The sequence below is a fragment of the Papio anubis genome, chromosome 14 (genome assembly GCF_008728515.1).
Source record: "Papio anubis isolate 15944 chromosome 14, Panubis1.0, whole genome shotgun sequence".
Classification (NCBI taxonomy): Eukaryota; Metazoa; Chordata; class Mammalia; order Primates; family Cercopithecidae; genus Papio; species Papio anubis.
The window spans coordinates 66,563,800-66,584,717 of record NC_044989.1 but is presented as its reverse complement, the minus strand read 5'-3'; the positions used below and the strand labels follow the sequence as shown (position 1 = coordinate 66,584,717).

Here is a 20,918-nt window from a genome sequence, read left to right as displayed (position 1 = left end):
CAAACTGCAGGAAGCCACCTATTTGGAGGTTTCTCATCCAATTACACTGCAGGGAGCTAAGACAAAGCATGACTTTCTGGGGCTTAGAAATGGATGTACCAACCAGGCAAATTAAAGCTGGTGGTGGGGTTGGTGGGGGGAATGCATGTACTTCCGGAAGCAGTTGGGTGAGACCCAGAGAGGCTGTGTTGAAATTGACCCACATCCACCCAACCACAGAAAGGACCGTCTCTCACCCTTTCCCAAGGGAAAGCACTCAGGGAAGGGACAGAGAGCGTGGAAAGAGTGAGAGCTAGGGAAGCACCAGGTGAGTTGCCTTCAGGTCTGGCTGTAAACTGAGAGCAGAATCTGAGACCCCATACACTGGGACACACACCTCGTGTTCCAAAGTGCAAAGAGATGTCCTAGAATTGGGGGTTTGGCCCTCGTGTCATGCATTTTTAATCTTTTTACCAAAGTGATTTGTTAAATATTTTGCGTGGTGAAGCTGGTTATTACTGCTTTGTAAGACTTTTCAGCCAAGAAAGCCCACAAATCAGAGAAAATCCTGCCAAACCCAGTGCTGAAATTTCTGCTTCACAAAGTTCAGTTACCAGATCTATAAACTGGAAATAGGACCTGCCCCAGGCAAAATTCTGAAGTAAACATAGTTTGCTTTTTAAGTCATGAGCCCAGCCTTTCTTTTCCCTGCTTTCCTGATCATTCTGAGCCCTGAGAATCCCAGCCTCATGGCAGGCTCTCTGACACAGGTGTTTGAGGTCATCCAGGGTTTCCTTTTGGTTTTAAAATTGGGGTTATGGATGTAAGCCTTATTTCTAACAATAGAAGGATGTTTTGCTCTATGGAGAAAGTGGTGGAAGAAACTGGGGGCCAAAAGGTCCACACCCCCATGAGAAATCATGACCCAGAGTGAGTATCCGTTCCAGCAACAGCTGGGAAGGTCCTGGGAACCCTGGCTGGAGGAAGACTTGTTTGAAGCTGGAACCTTCAGCTAGAAATAGAGCACAACCCTTGCTTGATTCTTGAGTTCAGTCTCAGAGCTGTCTAGGAAACATCTTTTTTTTTTTTTTTTTTTGCCAGACTTTCAGTGTCTGCCTCTGTGACCTGGAGCTGGTCACCATTAAGAAAGGAAGAGAGTTATCAGTGGGAAGTGTTCATTCTGTTCTCTGCAACAACTCCAGAGCGGCACCATGTGATAAGCCAGATGGGGACTATGTACATATGCCCACAATAACGGGTGAGTTTCTCTAGAGCACCTGTGTCCCCTGCTTACAACTCCACAGCCTAAGGTGGCTTAAGGGACAGTGACCCAGGGATGGGACTGTTTCCATAATGGTTGCATCCCATCAGAAGGACTGGAGGTGCACACACATCTGGTCCACCTCCTACTCTTTTTTTTTTTTTTTTTTTTTTGAGACGGAGTCTCGCTCTGTCGCCCAGACTGGAGTGCAGTGGCCAGATCTCAGCTCACTGCAAGCTCCGCCTCCTGGGTTCACGCCATTCTCCTGCCTCAGCCTCCCGAGTAGCTGGGACTACAGGCGCCCGCCACCTCGCCCGGCTAGTTTTTTGTAGTTTTTTAGTAGAGACGGAGTTTCACCGTGTTAGCCAGGATGGTCTCGATCTCCTGACCTCATGATCCGCCCGTCTCGGCCTCCCAAAGTGCTGGGATTACAGGCTTGAGCCACCGCGCCCGGCCCACCTCCTACTCTTGAGCTCCCTCCATTGAACCCTGTGCTGGCCTGGGACTTTGGCCAGACTTCATGGCTGTAGAAAGCCAGGTCACAAACCTTTGAGCCTATGGGCCCACTCTGCACCACCAGACACTTTAATACTTCCAGCCATTTTCAGGGTCTAGCCCCTCCCAATTCATGACTCCAAGCTGGCTCTCAAATAGTACACACTGCTAGCCTAGAATTGTTCTCCTTTTGGCACCGCTATGGGGAGAGGTGTTGAAAGGAGGCTGGAGCAGATGGAAATGAGATTCCATTACTTTGTAAATGCCTAAATGACATTTCTTTTTAATGCAACCTGAGAGTTTTAGCATGTTTAAAAATTGTCCTATGCTAATTATGAGGCCCATTTTTGTTAAAGATGCATACACCTCTCTTGTAATTTGGGGACGTTTTGGCTTTGAGGTTGGTTTCTGTGTGTGAATTCCATCCTGGGCACTGTTTAGGTCTGTTAGTAACTGGCTTAGCGCTTGCCAATTTCCCTCCCTGGGTAATGACAGAGATGCTAACACAATAGCAAAGCTGTTAATCCCAAACATGTTACTAATAAGGCAAGCTGCCTTGCTAGAGGTTGCAGAGAAGAGGAGACGGATGTGGAAATGCTAATACGTGAATGAGAGAGCTCTCTCATACCCACGGATTTGCGGATAATGAGGAATGTCCTGCTTTTCTCAAAATGTCACCGCACTTAATCAACTCAGCTCCCTCACTAATCACATGCCATCGACTGATGTTTGGTATTTGGGAGGCAGTGAAGGTGAACGGTAAATGTGGATGAGTTTGCTCCATGGATGGCACTGGAAAGATTCTTGCTGGATTCAACTTCCTTCGTCATTTTTGACATGTTTCCCTATGTGCTTTATTGACTCTTTGGACACATAATAGACCCCATAGCTATTTATTTGTGAAAAGAAAATCAATACATGTGTGAATGAAATCCACCTCAATCTGGGCTATCATTTCAGAAAACAGCAAAAGCAGGGAGACTAGATACTGTAAGATTTGGGCCAAATGTAGTTTGGAAGCATGGCCTGGCCAAGTTCAAGAACTCTGAGGAGGTGGAGGAAAAGACAGAAATCATGGAAATTGATTCTTCCTTTCCCTAAGGAACAGGTGCAGACAGCTGTGGAGGAACCACACAAATTCCAGCTTTGATTTGGAAATAGAAGTTGCACTGCGGACAATTGATTAAATCTTTAAGCAATCTCAATTCCACCTGGCAATCTTGTTAGTAGTCCCGGACATGCTTGAAATTTGGTCATGCTCACCTGATAGGTATGGTGATGACAGAGGGGTAGCCACTGACCAAACTGATACATCTTGCTTGACATGCAGGGTACTTCTGAAAAGCCATAAGTAATACTTCAACTTAGCCATAAACCAGAATGACTTCAGGAGCTTTAAAATCATATTGCGGCCTAACCTTCTCTGGAGATTCGGTTTCAGTTAGTTTAGTGTGGGCTCCCGAGAACTCCATTTCCCAATGCTTTTTAGATGATTCTGGAGCTCACCTAAGTTTAATAAGAATTTCTGTGTTTTCCAGACTTTGGTATTTCACAGATGAGTTAAATTTCTACATAGGAGCTTGACTTAGGGCTGTCAACATTTTACTTTGCCAAGTAAGGGGGAAGGAACTAGCACCTGCTGTCTTGGTCAGCTAGGGCTGCTCCAACAAGAACAGTAGGTAAACTGGGTAACTTATAAACAACGCAAATGTGTTTCTCAAAGTTTCAGAGTCTGAGAAGTCCAAGATCAATGTGCTGGTAGATTTGGGATCTGGTAAGCACCCACACCTCATAGTTGATATCTTCTAGCTGTGTCCTCATACAGCTGAAGGACAAACAACCTCCCTTGAGCCTCTTTATAGGAGAACTAATCTCATTCTTCAGGGCTTTGCCCTCAATAGGTGACCTAATCACCTCCTAAGGGCCCTACCTCTTAATCCTACCTCATTGGGGATTATATTTCAACATATCAATTTTGGGGAGACGCAAGCATTCAGACATAGCACCTGCTGTCAACATTATTTCATAAACAAAAGGTGGATTCATACCAAGGAAAAAACTGGAAGGACAGATCTTTAAACGCATTTAGCTTTATAAAAAATTCACCATGCTGGCTGGGTGCGATGCCTCACACCTGTAATACCAGCACTTTGGGAGGCCAAAGAAGGCAGATCACTTGAGCTCAGCAGTTCAAGACTAGCCTGGCCAACACGGTGAAATCCCGTCTCTACTAAACATAAAAAAATCAGCCGGGCATGGTGGTGCACACCTGTAAGCTCAGCTACTCAGGTGGCTGAGGCAAGAGAATCGCTTGAACCCAGGAGGCAGAGGTTGCAGTGAACCGAGACCATGCCACTGCAATCTAGCCTGGGTGACAGAGTGAGACTCTGTCTCAAAAAAAAAAAAAAAAAATTACCATGTTGCCACAACCTTGTACACAGCAGCTCATTCACAACATCTCAAAGGTGGAAACAGCCCATTAAGATGAATGGATAGGCAAAATATGGTATATACATACAATGAACTACTATTCATTCTTAAAAAGGAAGGAAATTCTGTGACATGCTATATAACATGAATGAAACTTGAGGACATTTTTATGCTAAGTGAAATAAGTCAGTCACAAAAGTCCAAATATTAAATGATTCCACTTACGTGAGTTTCCTAGAGTAGTTAAATTCATAGAGAAAATAGAATAGTGGTTGCCAGGGATGGAGGGGATGAGGAACGAGGAGGCAGCATTTAATGGGCACAGAATTTCCGTATAGGATGATGAAAGAGTTCTGGAGAAGGATGGTAGTGATGGTCACACAGCAATGTCAATACACTTAATGCCATTGAACTGTATACTTAACGATAAATTTCATGTTATGTATATTTTGCACCAATAAAACAATTACAACTTTGCTTTTATTCTCTCATTTTGTTGTGCATATTGGCATTTGACAGCCACTGCTCAGAATGAAGTAATCTCCGATGTCTTAGAGAGAGGAAGGAAGGCCTGTGGATACACCCTAGGTGACTGAGTCCAGTTACCCAGGATCCATTCATCGAAAAGCCTCTAAACTGCTCCGGAGAGCCTGCAACAACCTAACCCATGCTGGGTGATGAAAAATGCACTTCGAGATTACTAAACAAACAAACAACAACGACAAAAAATAGCCATGCCCCTGGAGAAACAAAGCAATCCTCTCAAACACAAACATACCTCAGGCCAGGGGTCAACTTGTACATTAAAGTGTTTGATATTTTTTTATGAGCAATGATGTTTAGAGGATGTTGCTCCCAAGAAAGTTTCCAAGAAGACCCTAAAGATTATCTAAGTGGGCAGAAATGATAGGTGACACCTGTTTTTTTCTTGACAAAGCAATGGAGTAAAGTAGAAAAGAACTGGTGGTTCTTTTCTACAGAGAGATTAAAGTTAAAGCAATTTGGCACCCATAGGAAGACATTTACAGACAAGATGTTTTCTGGCACAGACTTCATTGTTGGTGAAATTATAAGATTACACAAAGAGCAATACTATTCTTTCCTGTAGTGGTTGCTTCTTATTAATATATATGTATATAACACATAGTAAATAAAGTTTTGTGATGACTGGTTAGTAAGTTTTCAAAATTCAGAATAATCTGTTCTTAACAATACAGACACTGATGGCCTATTAGGCAAGCCATTTATCTGGAGTTTATAATCATGGAATTTTCTTACTACATTAAGAATCTCCATGGGTGATAATAGAGCACGAAAATAGCTAGCATTGCATTGATGGTTCTCACTCTCTACATTTGTTTAATGCCTCTGCCAGAGACACTTACTTAACTTGTCTTGGTGGATTTTTGTAATGTGTCTTTCAAATGGAAAAACTGTATTCAAGCATTCCAGTTTTATCAAGTAGCAAAAACACCCAGGCTGTTGGCCAGATTTTGCATGTTTGTTACTGCAGTACATACCCAGATACCTCAGGCAGGGAATAATAACAATTTTCCATAATGTTATTGGATCCATAATTCTGGCAGTAGGTTAATTCACTTAGCCACTTCCATTAAAGCAATAATTATTGGCATATAACCTTAGAAGTCACCATGCATAGTAGTGTTCAATTCCAGTTGAAATAGCATTTTTAGTTACATAAATGTTTACTAAGTACCTACTATGTGTACTGCTGTGTAATTTCTTACCTTTGTCCAGCACTTCAGAATTGTAAAAGTTATGTTGATGTTATCATTTGATTATTACAGAACTTTGTGATGAGGACAAGCAGGCTAACATACAAGGAAACCGATGCATGCAGAGATTAAATACCTTGCTCAAGATCTCAAAGACAGTAAGTGATATAGTTACAAATACAATCCAGGTTTTCTCAAGCCCATTCCAGTCTTCTCTGCTCTGCCCTGCTCTACCCCACCTCATTGTCACCACTCGCTGTTGATGTCTATTTTAAATTGCCCTTGACTAATTCTCTGAACAATTTTCTGTGCCGATATTTTTTCTTTTGTTTTTTTTTCCCCCGAAATGTTTTACAATCTCACTAAGCAACATACCATGTGATTCAGAAGGTCTTATCTTCATAAGCTCATGTAATGTGGCTACCAGTATTTGCCGATCAGTTCCTTTGCTTTCCATATCACTAATGATAGCTTTGCATACCTCTTTCTTCCAGCAGCAGGAACAAAAGAGAAACCTGGTCATTGCACCAGGGTAAGCAGTGTGATATGCAGAGAAGTCTGAGAGTGAAGAGACCTGAATTATTGTGTTGATTCTGCCATTACTTTGACATGAAATGTTGGACAAGGCAGTATGCTGCCACAGGCCTTAGTTTTCTACTCTACAGGGATTGTAATGCTTTTTTTGACCTCAGAGGGTTGAGGTTAGCACAAAATACATGCAGGATTTGAAAATACTTAAACTCTATATTAATGTAAATATTACCAAGTCTTTTTAGAATCCTTGCTAGCACTAAGTGTGTGTGTGTGTGTGTGTATGTGTGTGTGTGTGGTGGAAACTGGGTGTGAGTAAAGAAACTTCTCAATGGCTGTCCTGGATCAAACATATTTGATTTATATTTCTATGTGTCTGTGAGCACACACATTATAATTCTGTGCCTGTGGGATGGAGAGTGTAGATGAGAATGAAGAAGGATGTAAGATACTACCTTACATTTCAGGGACTTGATACATTTGTAATGTATACATAGACTCAATTTTCCAAGGACTACTATCTACCCAGTTATGTATATTCTGGGCACAAAACCAGATAGGATTTCTCCATTTCTGGTATCTGCAGAAGAACAGAAATATCTAGATTTATAGTTGCTATGGTTTGAATGTCCTCTCATAAATTCATGTTGAAATCTAATCGCCATTGTGATGGTATTAAGAGATGGGACCATTAAGAGATGGTTAGACCATGAGGTCCCATTCTCACAAATGTATTAATGCCATTATTGTGAAAGTAGGTTGGTTATCGTGGGAGTGGTTTCCTAGGTGAGTTTGGCCAGCTCCCTCCGTCTGGTATGCTTGTTTGCCCTTCTACTTTCTTCCATAGGATGACTCAGCATGAAGGTATTCCCCAGATGCCAGTGCCATGCTCTTGGCTTTCTCAGTCTCCAGAACCATGAACCAAATAAACTTCTGCTCATTATAAATTACTCAGACTCAGGCAATCTGTTACAGTAGCAGAAAATAGACTAAGGCAATAATTTAACACAGAACTCAGTGAAGATAAAAATAAAATCATCTACCAGTACACACTTAATGGAATGGCCAAAACCTAGAACATTGACAATACCAAACACAGGCCAGAATGTGAAACAACAGGAGTTGTCATTCATTGCTGGTAGAAATGAAAAATGGCACAGCCACTTTGGGAGAAAGTTCAGTAGTTTCTTTTACAAAACGAAATACATCCTTACCATATAATCCAATAATCAAATTCTTTGGTATTTACCCAAAGACGTTGAAAACTTATGTTTACACAAAAACCTGCACACAGATGATTATAGTAGTTTTATGTATAATTTCAAAAACTTGAGAACAACCAAGATGTCCTTCAGTAAGGGAATGGGATAAACTAGTACATCCAGACGATGAATTTACTAATGAAAACTTTACTTTTCAAGTCATGAAAAAAACATGGAGGAGCCTCGAATGCATATTACTAAGTGAAAGAAGCCAATCTGAAAAGGCCACATACTGTGTGATTCCAACTATATAACATTTTGGAAAAGGTGAAATTATAGAGATAGTAAAAAGATCAACGGCTTCCAGGGGTTAGGGATGGGGAAGATAAAAATAGGTGGACCTCAGAGAATTTTTGGGGCAGTAAAAATACTCTGTATGATAGTATACTGATGGTCATTATACATTTTTTCCAAACCCAAAGACTGTACAACACCAGAGTGAACCCTAAATAAACTATAGACTTTGCGTGATTGTGATGTGTCCGTGTAAGTTGATCAGTTGTAACAAATGCACCACTTTGGTGGGGATGTGGATAATGGGAAATGTTATGCACGGGAGGGCAGGGGGTATATGGGAAATCTCTGTAACTTCATCTTGATTTTGCTATAAACCTACAAGTGCTCTAGTGCTTTAAAAAATAATGTTTTTAAAATAAAATAAAGTTATCTGAGAATAAATAATACCCAGTGATGATAATATTACATTGATGATGCATGTTTACAATGATGATAATATTTACATAGAACGTACTAAAAAGAATCCTGAATCTAGTCTCTACTTCCTATTCATTAAAGAACTAGTGATAACTTTTAAAGAATGTGATTAATGGAATTATCTTTTAGCCCCTTTTCCATGTCCAGATCTTACAGTTTCAAGCCTTCTGCATTGAGATGGCTAATTTTAACTACAAGTCTCTTACTAATCACAGAAAAAAATAATGGTCTATCTACACTTGCCACTTTTGAGGAACAAAAACTTTACCAATTTACACCTATGAAAAATTCCCTTTCCCTCCAATGCACTCTGCAAATGATTAGTGACAGCTTGACTACGTGTTAATAAAAATGGCAGCAAAATACTTTAGCTCTATTTCTCAAACCCTAGCTTTTTAAATCTGTCTTCTTTCTACCTTATTCAGTGTCCTCTTTGCTACTGAGAGGAGCATTTTAAGTCTTTTTTCATGGAATGAATTTTTTGCTGCTTGAAGTACCAGCTGAAAAAGGTCACCCATTGCATTGCACCATATCACCTCCTATGTAACACCATTAAGCTCACTCCTGGCACCAAATTAATTACCTATGTTCGATATTGCAAAGGTTCTGTTATTCCTCTCAGAATAAATCTGCATCACAAGAAGAAAGCCTTTTGAGGACTGTGTTTCCTTAAGAATCATGTAAAATACTGAACAAGATGTTTCCTCTCTAATCGCCTTTTTTATTCATAGCTTAGTTTGGAAAATGTAATTCCTTTGCCACAGGGCTCCAGAATGATGATTTGCTTCTTGTATTTGGATTATGAACAGGTTAATCATCTGCAACTGATTGCACTTGTCTTCGTGAATGTCCATAGGTAATTGGAGCACTGCTTCTTCTTTGCTCATTGGATTATGACGCAAGAGTTGTTCAATAACTCATGCTTTCTGGTCACTTCAAAACAAAAAATTCTCTCAGGAAGAGAAATTTCTAAACAATATTTCCCTCAGGAAAAAAAAAAATTAAGATTCTCTCATTTGACCTCTGGGTATGATACCAAGATTGTGTAACTCCAGGAAAGGCAGCAACAAGCAGGTCTGTTTACCTTCAACCTGTCTCTTCAAAAACAGAATGGTCTGCAATGTGATGAGTAATGCCCAAACTCCACTGGCTGTATTCTTCCTTAAATGGGCTTATAGTTACTCTCTTAGGGAGTAAGGGTCAGAATATTAAAATTCTGGCAGTTTTCTATGATATCCTTCATTGGGGCCCTCGCATCCTTGGAGACGGTACCCCAGGCTCAGGAAAACAGAAAACAACTTAGAATGGGCAAGGATAGCATTGTGACTAATTAAATACTGATCTAGTTCTTGGAAGAGCTCTGTAGTCATGCAGAAAGTTGATTACCCTTTGTCATTATTGCCTGCGATTGTGGATCTTGGGATTATAAAACCATGAGAAGAACTATGCCAGAGGGACTTTAACGTGGACTCAATATCTAATATAGATCAGGTCATTTATTGGAGTTTGAGAATTTCCCCCTGTAGCAGATCTATGATGTGATAGATTCAAATGATTTTAAGAATCCTGCATCAGGCTGTGTTTATGAGGCACAAAACATGAATTAAACTTTTTGTGAGAAAGTTTCATAGAAAGTAAGTTATTGTGGAGGAGAAAGAGGTTGGTGCTCCAGATATACTATAGAGTAACCATAGGTACTGTTTTTCCACGGATGCTTGAGATTTGCACCTGTTGCCCTGACTCAATAGTGCTTCCCCTTTCATATTAAAATATTTCCTAGTTTGGCAGAAGAATTCTATGGTCACCCCAGCTATATGATATTGAAATATTACTTTCCAACAGGAATGGGTTTGTTGACCTTGCACAGGATTGGTCAGGCAAAGGAGGTGTTTGTGTAAGAAGAGCCATAGTGAAGCCCTCTGCTAGATAACACTGGATACAAAATATAAAAGGAGTCAATACTTGTCCAGCTAATTGGTCCCCAGTAAATGAACCCCTAAAGGAATAGGTTCCATGTGTTTCTGAGACAAATTTTCTCAACTCAGATTTCTCTTCATTTTACAACAGGAACATGCGGCCAGATAATTCTAATCAAAGGAAGAGCTAAAGCATCATTCTTTACCTATTATATGTAGATAAAGAACAACATGCATCTCTGAAGTAAATGGGAAAGACTGGAAACATTGCAGATTTGTGGAACAATGAATTCTATGGCTTGAATATCCCAAATCCATAATTGTTGTGGCCATGCAATTTCTAGTCAAAGTAATTTAAGAAATGCCACTTGGTGCCATGTGCAAACCCCCTATGTCTCCCATCTAGAACTTCCACCAATGCACAGATACTTAAAGGTTACATAACAGAAATTTCTTCTTCACCCAATTCTGTTCACATCTGAAGATGACTGATATCGGCTGAGATTTTCTTATTTCACAATGTACTTTGAGTAAATATGTTACAAATTTTTATCATTGATATACAATTCTCCACTTTATTGGTTATTGCACTGATTCTAGTAAATAACAAGTTAGTATATTGACATAAAAATCTAACTTTGATTTCAAAATAAAATAGGAAGTTTTTAGAAGACTAACTTTAAAAATAATTCAGAGAGGGGAGAGGTGAATGTCCTACAGCAAGAAATTAAAATTGGATACAATGATGTAAAAAAAAAGGTTTTATTAACTTTAGATTAAACAGACATGAGGTATTCAATTAAAATGATTTCTGAGGTTTTAAAACTATCATGTCCTGTGATTAATATAGTCAATGTATGTTTGATTGAAATATTAAGCAGAAGGGAAATAAATAACAGAGTTTTAAAAATATATATTCTCATTAGTAATGCAAGGCTGAAGTAAAAAGTCCAGTAAAAATATGGCTTGCTTCTAGGAGATGAATAATATTATTTACGGAACTCTTTTGAATAAGTCAGTATGTTCTCATTTGCATGTGTAGCCTGATTGGTGAATTATGCCCCAGATTCCAAATCATTGTTCTCTAAACTTGAGCCCAGAAATATACCTGTGGTCCAACCTCCTTCTCCTTGTTTCTCTCACTCTCTTTTCCATGCAGTGTGGATGGGGTAGGGGGCGGGGCATCTGACTGAAATAAAGACTGCCGCTCTATCATTTTAAAGCAACTGGATGAAAAGCAAAAGAATTGGTCAAACTGAGTATTTGGTGTTACGTAGAATTTTTTTAAAGTCTTCTCTGGTTGGATTTAAACCACCAATCCATTCGAAGTTTTTCTTTGAAATTTAAATTGGTGACTATTTGAGTGAAGACAACAATCAAGGTGGGTAAGTACTAGGAGAGAAAAATCAATGGTCCAGTTCAAGAGGGGGGTCAAAAGGCAGAAGCAGTAATCAAATTTTAGCTGTAAACTTAACTATGAATAGGCCACAAAAATCTCCAAATAATATGCAAATACACTATGACTTGAAATATCCTTCCCTGACAGTAAGCAGCTGTTTGACCCTAGACAACTCCATGCAGTCTCTTCAATCTTTGGTGACCTGAGCCATAAAATAAGGGCATTCATTCACTTTCCACTCAACAATATTCTCTGAGCCCTCACTATGGATCAGGAACTGTAAAAGGCCCTAGGAATTCAATGGTGGGTAAAATAGACACTGCTCTGTCCTCTAGACATTTCCTAGCAATAGATTACTAGGAAACAACCATATAAACGAATACAAAACTTACAGCCAACACATATGCTACTGAACAAAGAAACATGTGCCGTGAGAGCCTATAATGAGGGAGTGACCCAGTCACGGAGGTTAGGAAGAAGTGTTGAGGTGAGATCTAAAGGCCTTACTAGGTGAAGAGGAGGTAGGGGGAACAATGGCAAAAGAGGAGATAGCACATGCAAAGGCCTGGTGGTAGGAAGAAGCAAGATAAATATGAGAGACTGTAAACACCCAATGTGGCTGAGTCCAGAGAGCAAAGCTCAGTAGAATGGAGGTGAAGTTGGAAAGACCAAGTAGGGGTCAGATCATGCACAGTTTGTAGGGTTATGTTCAGGCTTCTCCTAAGAGCCACTGGAAGGTCACTGAGGAGTTTTAAACAAAGGGATGACATGATCAGAATTGAAAATGTTACTGTGCCACCAGATTCTGTTTCAAAAATCAAAAATATGGCCAGGCACAGTGGTTCATACCTGTAATTCAGCACTTTGGGACACTGAGTTGGGAGGATTGCTTGAGACCAGGAGTTGGAGACCAGCCTGGGCAGCATAATGAGACTCCATCTCTACAAAAAAATTTAAAAATTAGCTGGGCATGGTAGTGCATTGCCTATAGTCCCAGCTATTTGGGAGGCTGAGGCAAGAGGATTGCTTGAGCCTAGGAGTTCAAGGCTACCATGAGCTATGTTTGCACCACTGCACTCCAGCCTGGGCAACAGAGTGAGACCATGTCTCTAAAAGAAAAAAAGAAAACAAAGAAAGAAAAAAGAAAACCCCATTACCTCAGCTGCTGGGAGTTCTGCCAGAAGAAAGCTTTACCTGTAAAATACCTTTGGGAATTGCCTAAACTGCAGAATCACCAGGCACAAGGTTGCGCTTCTTTCCAGAGCCCCATCTTAATTAGTGCAGGAGTGGAAAGGCCTATACCCTGCTCTTTCCACCTTGAAACAGCTCTGAAAGGTCACCCTACTTTTAGAAACCCTCACAGTGTTGGATGAGGCTTCAGTTGAGACTTTATGCTGCTCAGCTTCTCCCTCTGCCCAAGTTTACTTCCCTTCATTTCCACAAGAAACACTCCCTAATCAACTTCTTGCTTGCTAACCTCCATCTCAAGTCTGCTTCCGGGGAAACCCAACCTGTGACAGTTCGAAAGTAACATGAAGAATGATCCGAAGAGGGGTCAGTGGTGGTCATGGTAGCCTAAGCAAGTGGTTATGTAGTAGTAAATCAAAGACAGCAGTAGCTGGGTCTAGAATGATACAGAGAGACATGGGGAGAGTGAGCAGATTTGGAAGACATTTAGGAAGTTGAAACATCATAAAATTTGGTAAAGAAATGGATATGGGGAAGAATGATAGTGGAGAGTGAAACATCAAGGATGACTCCTTGGTCTACTATACACAGCTAAGAACACTGTGATCCTGAAAAGGACTGGGTGTGAGGGAAAGATTCAAAGTTTCCTTTTGGCGCCAGTTGAGTTGACACATTCAAGTGGAGCTTCAAAGGAGGGCATTGGCTGTAGGCTCTGGATCATGGGAGTAAGTGCCTAGATCACACAAGGAGCCATAGATCTAGAGTCATTTAAGAAAAGAGAATAATCTCAGAAGAGAAAAGGCCCGAGGTCTATACCTAGATGGAGGAATCTCACTGTTCTTCTCAGTTCTGATTGTCTATACTTACATGCCCTCAAGAGCTCTAGAAGCAGATTTCATAATTTTTGAGAAGTGATTGCCCCTTTGAGAGTAAGAGGGAAGTTAGAGCATTTTTGTTCAAATACACAATGTTTGTGCACAATTTCAGGGTGTCTCATGTCCATAAGTTTATCACTAGGCCTCTTAGTGATCCACAGCCTCCAAGTCATACACCCCTACCCTAGAGAAAGCCTCTGCTTTTGTAATCTTACTGTTTTCATAGTACATAAAATGCTACAAATGCACACAAAAATCCGCTCACAAAAAGCACTTGTGCATCAAGTAGATATAAAAAAAGACTTAGAAGGCGTTGGAAAAGACAGTTTGCATTGCAACAATAAGCACAATTTTAAATATTAGACATTCTCATTCTTAAAATCTGCTTTGCCCATTCCCATGTGGAAAGTTCACTAGTTGTTTATCTCACAAAGAGCTCAAGTTCATGCCATTCCTTCTTCCCCTCATCATACCTTTCTATCCATCTATTCTCTTCTCTCCCTATCCTCTCAGAAACAAAGCATGTTTCTTTTAGTCTCCCAAGAAAAGCACTTAAAGGATGTGTTAAAAACCACATGATATGGGGTGGCTCATGCCTGTAATCCCAGCACTTTGGGAGGCCAAGGCAGATGGATCACCTGAGGTCAGGAGTTCAAGACCAGCCTGGCCAACATGGGGAAAGCCTGTCTCTACTAAAAATACAAAAAATTAGCTGGGTATAGTGGTGGGCACCTGTAATCCCAGCTATTCGGGAGGCTGAGGCAGGAGAATCGCTTGAACCTGGGAAGCGGAGGTAGTGGTGAGATGAGCGCGCCATTGCCAGCCTGGGTAACAAGAGTGAAACTCTGTCCCAAAAACAAAACAAAACAAAACCACCTGATTCTGTTGAAACTGTTATCCTCTGAGTCTCACTTTCTACCGCAAATAGCTAAAAAAGTTATTTCCCCCAAACAATGACAGTTTCTTATCCTAGAAGAGAGATTATGCTAGTATCTAAAATGATAAAATTTTCACTACCTTACATGTATGTTATCTGGCTGAATTACCACTTTAAGTCGCTTTCAGCCATTAATACTTTAGCTTAGGTCAGTTAATCAGATGAGGTGAAAGAGAAAAACCAAGTAAACAAAAGAAAAAACATGTTTTGTTGGGGTAGAGAAGGCCAGGGAGAAAGCACAGAGGGAAAGTTTTTGGAGCCGTAAAATATGGATCTGACAAAATCCAACACAATGAAGCTGGAGGGACAGTGGGGAGAGAAAGGAGGAACGATATACGAGAGGATGAGAGAGTGTGGAGAGGAAATGTGTCTGCTTTGCCTAGGGCAGGATATTGTTTTAGATTTTGCATGAGTGGAGTTGAATCCTATCATACAGCACCCATTTAAGAGGACAAGGAAAATCCTCCTTTGATGTGGCCATAGCTAGCAAGGACATCTGTGCCTCACCCTGCGTGAATCTCAACTGCTCTAGAAGTCTGCTTTGGCTCTGCCCTGCCCGGGTGTGGGGGCCCCAGAGGATGAAGGACAGAATGTAATTGATTATCGAGGCTGTAAACTGTACAACTCTAATGACGCTCTAATTAGGGTGCAGGGGGCTGGGGGAGAGGGCGGAGGCCATTTTTTGTTGCTGTTTTCTGGAGGCTGCTTTGGCTTTTTCCCATCATTCTCTCTGTATAACAATAGACATTAGCATTTTCATATGTCTTGAAAGTTAAAGCAATATGTGGGAAATTCAATTGCTGAAGAGCAGAATTCTCTAATTGCACTGTTCAGAGATTTCCAGTACTTTTGGAAAATGTGCATTGACAAAGGGCTGAATTTAATTATTGGTAGTGTTTCATTTCCAGGGATGGCCTGATTTCCAATCCACCCTCCCAACCTGATGTACTTGCTCTGCTGCGGAAGCTCCCATTGGCTTCAAAGGGTACACAGAATAGTGCAAAGATGTTGAAAGGTGGAGTTAGATATGATTCATGGTGATTTTTTTTCCATCTTCCCTAAGTCTGTGTCATCACTGCAGAAAACAAGTTGCTTCTGGGCAATTGACATATTAAGAATTGTTCAAAAGAGCTAGAATGGGATCTGGAATTTTAACTGGCAGGAGTGTTTGATAGTTAAACAAGATGTCTCATCAGATTTCATCTATTTTCTGAGACAGTACTGACTTCAATTAACATGTGCACTGTTACAGATTTGCAACCCTCTCCCTGTCACCTCTCCAGTACCAACCCATACACACTAGTTAGAAGCTTGGCTGAGAACAAAAATCAAATTCACCCTTACTATAACCTTATGTAAAAATTTGTATCTTCCCTAGTATTATTAAGGAACATTTAAGAAAACTCTTATTTTCCAAGCATTAAATGTCTTTGCTTTAACTCTAAAGATTTCTGTAGACAGTGGTGCCTTCCACTATGACCCAACAGAGCTTGCTCCATCCATGTCTTCTGGATCGTGGATTCCACAACCAAGCATAGTAGAAGGAATGTAAGAAAATGCCTACAGGGGCAGCCAGGCCCTTGCTAATGAAATTATGGCAATGACTAAATAACCAGAAAACTAAAAGTTTATTTGTATGAAGCTTTTCTCATACATTTAGCAGATAATCTGGGGTAATGGTAGGGAATGAATGAACTGAAGAAATAGGAAATGTGACACCAGCTAAGATCCTGATCCGGGATCCACCAGAGGTCGTGGGCCTGATGCATTCAAATTGACCATTGACTAAGATGTCAGGAGGTCTTCAATTTTATGGAGCAATTGGCATGATGCTAGATCGAAATCAATACCTGCAATCTAAACTTTGTATTTGGTGTGTTGTCAGTTGAGGTTTGATGACTGTTTCCCTTTCTTGGAGTGATTTTCTTTCTGCAATCAGCATGATGAAAAAGAAAATAATTCTTATAAATGAAGTCGGCATATAGTACTGGCTGAGCCAGAGGAAGCTGGCAGCTGCAGAAATTCTGTTTTCACTTTACATTAAGTGGCATTAATTACACTGCTCTGTAACTAAGTATAACCACGATTGTGGAGTAGGATTCTGTTCTTGTTTCAGAGGCACCAGGATACAAGCACGTGGCTGTGAGGTGGGGAGGCCAGGCCTTCTTGGTCATCTTTAGTAAGGACTGAATCATTGCGCTCAGGACCTCATTCTAGGCCAGAGACTGTCAAGTGCTTCTCCCGACCAGAAAGTAAACCAAGCCCAGCTGCCCAGCGACAGCTGGTCTACCAAGTGAATGAAAAGCCATTTCCCTTCCAGTCCAGGATTGAGGTTTATGAAATACAACTAAGCCAGAAATCTTGCACTGCAGACCTTAGGGCTGGCTTTGAAAATGAGGTCACTATCCCGTTGATATTCTCTGATTTTCTTTTTAAATATTGAAGTGTTACAAACCAATGCAACATCTAACAAGAACAGCCTGTTTATGGTTCCACTTGTGAATGGAGGTAAATAGAGGTTCCACTTGTGAATAGAGGTGACACAGCTTCTAGTAACTACCAGTCAGGTAATGGGAATTTCTCAGCATATCCAAGGGTAACACTTTCCTCTACTAACCAAGACACTGTACAAGGCAGAAAGGGCAGTGCTCTAGCTTCCTCTCTACCTTTAAACAGCTATGAGACCTTGGGGAAGTTAAACTATTAATTCTCTGACTGTATTAGTCTGTTCTCATGTTGCTAATAAAGACATACCTGAGATTGGGTAATTTATAAAAGAAAGTAGTTTAATTGACTCACAGTTCAGCATGGCTGGGGAGGCCTCAGGAAACTTACAATCATGGCACAAGGGAAAGCAAACATGTCCTTCTTCACATGGTGGCAGGAAGAGAAGTGAATAGAAGTGGGGAAAACCCTTTATAAAACCATCAGATCTCGTGAGAATTCACTCACTATCACGAGAATATCATGAGGTTAACCACCCCCATGATTAAATTACCTCCCACAGGGTCCCTCCCATGACATGCAAGGATTATAGGAGCTACAATTCTAGATGAGATTTGGGTAGAAATGCAACCAAACCATATCACTGACCCTTCCATGGGTCATTTATAAGGTGGAGATAATAGCCTAGCTGCTGAGAAGTAAGAACCTAACTTAGTAGAACTCTTAAATTCTCCTCAGCTCAAGGATCTGGAATTTAAGGTGTTTTGGGGTGTGTGTGTGTGTGTGTGTGTGTGTGTTCCTGAGGACAGAGACCTTGATTTTTATTTCGGTAACTTCAGTACTTGGTACATGGTACAGACTCACACTGGGTTGAATACATAATTAGGTAACTGGAATTATAATTTAAAAAATAAATTCTTGCAAATAGCCCACAGTGCAGCTACCCAATTAACATTTTTGGTTTCAGGGTTGCTGTTTTTTTTTTTTTTTTTTTTTTGTATTTTTTTTGTTTTTTTTGCAGGGAGAAGGGGGCAAAGAATGAAATTCAGCTGGACATTTCTGCATACCAAAGGAGCCCAGCCAAGAACAGAGCTTTCAGAAACAGTGAGAAAAAGAGAGACAGGCAGGGACACTCCTACCTTTCAAAGGGCTTGGGAGCCTGAGAACACAGGTAAGCATGCAGTCACTCCCAGAACAGCAAGACTGTCTTGTCTGTGCAGATTACTGATGATTTAAAGCTATTAGAAATGATCATTTTGTAGGTGTGAACTTGGCCCCTCCCTCTTTAAACCTCTGAAACCAATGACCCTATAATAGCAGAAGAAAGATGCATTTGTTTATTTCCAGATTATGGGAAATATGTATGTGATTAAGGTACAAAACTAGTAGGGATAGATGAAGACTCCTCCCTGAGGTCTATCTACATGCAGTAGCTGGAGGTACCTGGAGCTGTGATCTGTGGTAGAAATAGAGGGTCTGGTCCCAGGCAGTATGCCGGAATTTTGGCCAATATTTGAGGAGTCATACAGGTTCCAGAGAAGTCCAAGGCAGCAGGGTCTTGTCTGGGGAAATGAGCTTCAGTAGATGGAGGCAAGACAGCGAAGTTATTTCACTCTGCTAGTGACAAAAGCTCAGCTATTTCAAGGATTCCTTGAAGACCCACTTTACGAACTTCCTATCACAACTATATTTGGGGCCATACGCTTTCTATGCTAACAGTCATATATGGTGGGTCAGGATTGGTATAGGCAGGACTACTGTATACTATTGTGAGGCTTACCTTGACACCAAGGCGCCCAGCCTGGGAGGTGAGTAGGGTTTGCAATCCAGCCTACTTTCTGCTCCCGAAGTCATGAGCACCTAGGCTGAGTATGTTGTTCCCTAGCTGGGTACATTAACTAAGTTACTCATTCTTAACACTGTATCTGCCCAGAGGACATATATTTTGTAATTTGGCAGGCAGGTCAGAGGGCTGTATGCTGATTATTCTCCATTTCCTCCTCCCCAGATCCATTCACTGGTTTTCTCTGCCCTGCTCTGTGCTCCAGATGGTGACTTCCACACAAGGCATCTGAGACTCCCTTATCTTCCCACCTCCAAGTGGGGTTGGCCAACTAGAATGACCAGTAGGAGATGAGAAAAGTGAGCAAAAAGAGAGACCCTAGGATATGAAGAGTAACATAACTAATTCTTGTTTGGATGAACCAGATTCTAATAACTAAGCCAGAACCATGAAAAGATAATTTTAACATAATCTGAAAAATACTGAAGCTATGAACTTTAAGTTTAGAGAAAGCTTCCTGGGAGGAAGAGGATTTTGGCTACATCTTGAAAGACGATTAGACTTGGTTGGTTGAATAAATAAAGGGAGCGCCTTCTCGGCACAGAGAACAACATGGGCAAAAGCTCTACCTGCACGGTTACATACGATTGGTCATTGTGCACATGTATTTGACATACTGTCATTGTCAGTGACCTGAGGACAAGAGCTATGTCTCCTTTCTAATATTGCCTCCAAATTCCCTTCAACACAGTACTGAGGACATAGCAGGAACTCAACAAATCTTTTGGTTGATTGAGTGAATGTCTCTTCCTGAGAGACACAGAAGGAATAAGTGATACCATGCCTCTCTGATTTCAAGGCCAATGCCACGTTGCTTCCCAGTCAGCAGAGCTGAAGCACAGAGCTGAAGATGGGAATATTTTTAAGTGGCAGAGCTCATCAGTGCTGTGATTGGAAATGGAGTGCAGGTTGGCTGGAGCTCTGTTAGTTAGCATACTGTTTTGTAAGATCTAGTAGCCCTTGTGTCTAAAGTTTCCTCAGAGCTAATTTCAACATGTTCCGGAGAAAACTTCAACAGAACATATAACAGATATGAGAACACTCCTTTAACTTCAACAGAAGCAAACCAGAAATATGTGAAAAAACACCTTGTGTTGATGACTTATTTATAAATCTTCTCTTTCCTCCCCTGAAGATATTCAGAGTCATCATAGCCTTTGTTCACTTGGAGTATTAAGTAACCTCAGTTCTACATAGCAAAAATTATCTTTTTTTTTTTTTTTGAGACAGTCTTCAGCTATAGTGGTTGCAGCTCCCTGTAACCTCGAACTTCTAAGCTCAGTGATCCTCCCACCTCAGCCTCCCTAGTAACTGCAGGCATGTACCACCACAGATGGTTGGTTTTCAAATTTTTTATAGAGATGGTGGTCTCACTATGATGCCCAGGCTAGTAGTGACCTCATGGCCTCAAGCAATCCTTCTACCTTGGCTTCCCAAAGTGCCGGGATTATAGGCATGAGTCATTGCACCCAGCTCAGAAATTATCTTTAAATTGTACTTGAACATTTCTTTGACTTTAACGAAACTTTCATTTTATAATTGTACATTGTTCTTATTTCTGATGCTTTAATGGGTGAAAACTGTCCATAGGAGATGAACCAGTAAGTTATCCCATCGTCAAGCAAAAGTAACATCTGTACAACTGTGAGAAAATATTCAATTTGCCTTTAAATGACATTTTCAGAACGGCTTATATCATATATTAAAACTCTCTTCTAAAATCTAAACTAGGACATTGTGAGAACCCTTATATGTGATATGCATCTAATTTGTAGTTCTGCAAATTGAAGCTATTTTCTAACATTGTTTATTCTTTTACTAAAGTACTAAGTGTCTCATTCAAGTGGCAATAGGTGCTTAATCCTTTATAAAAGTTCTTGGATGTATTCCTTGTAGATGCTAATTAC

General features: G+C 40.6%; 1 long non-coding RNA gene across 2 annotated transcripts; it reads left to right on the top strand.

Moving 5' to 3' along the window:
- The first annotated feature begins 883 nt into the window (after positions 1-883).
- On the top strand, positions 884-20,382 carry LOC103877015. Of its 2 annotated transcripts, XR_002516699.2 has the most exons (5): positions 884-1,237; positions 5,974-6,059; positions 6,396-11,705; positions 18,190-18,339; positions 19,177-20,382. It is a non-coding gene; the product is annotated as an uncharacterized LOC103877015 (long non-coding RNA). The 2 variants fall into 2 exon arrangements; XR_002516698.2 differs by having other exon boundaries at positions 5,974-11,705.
- Positions 20,383-20,918: the final 536 nt, after the last annotated feature.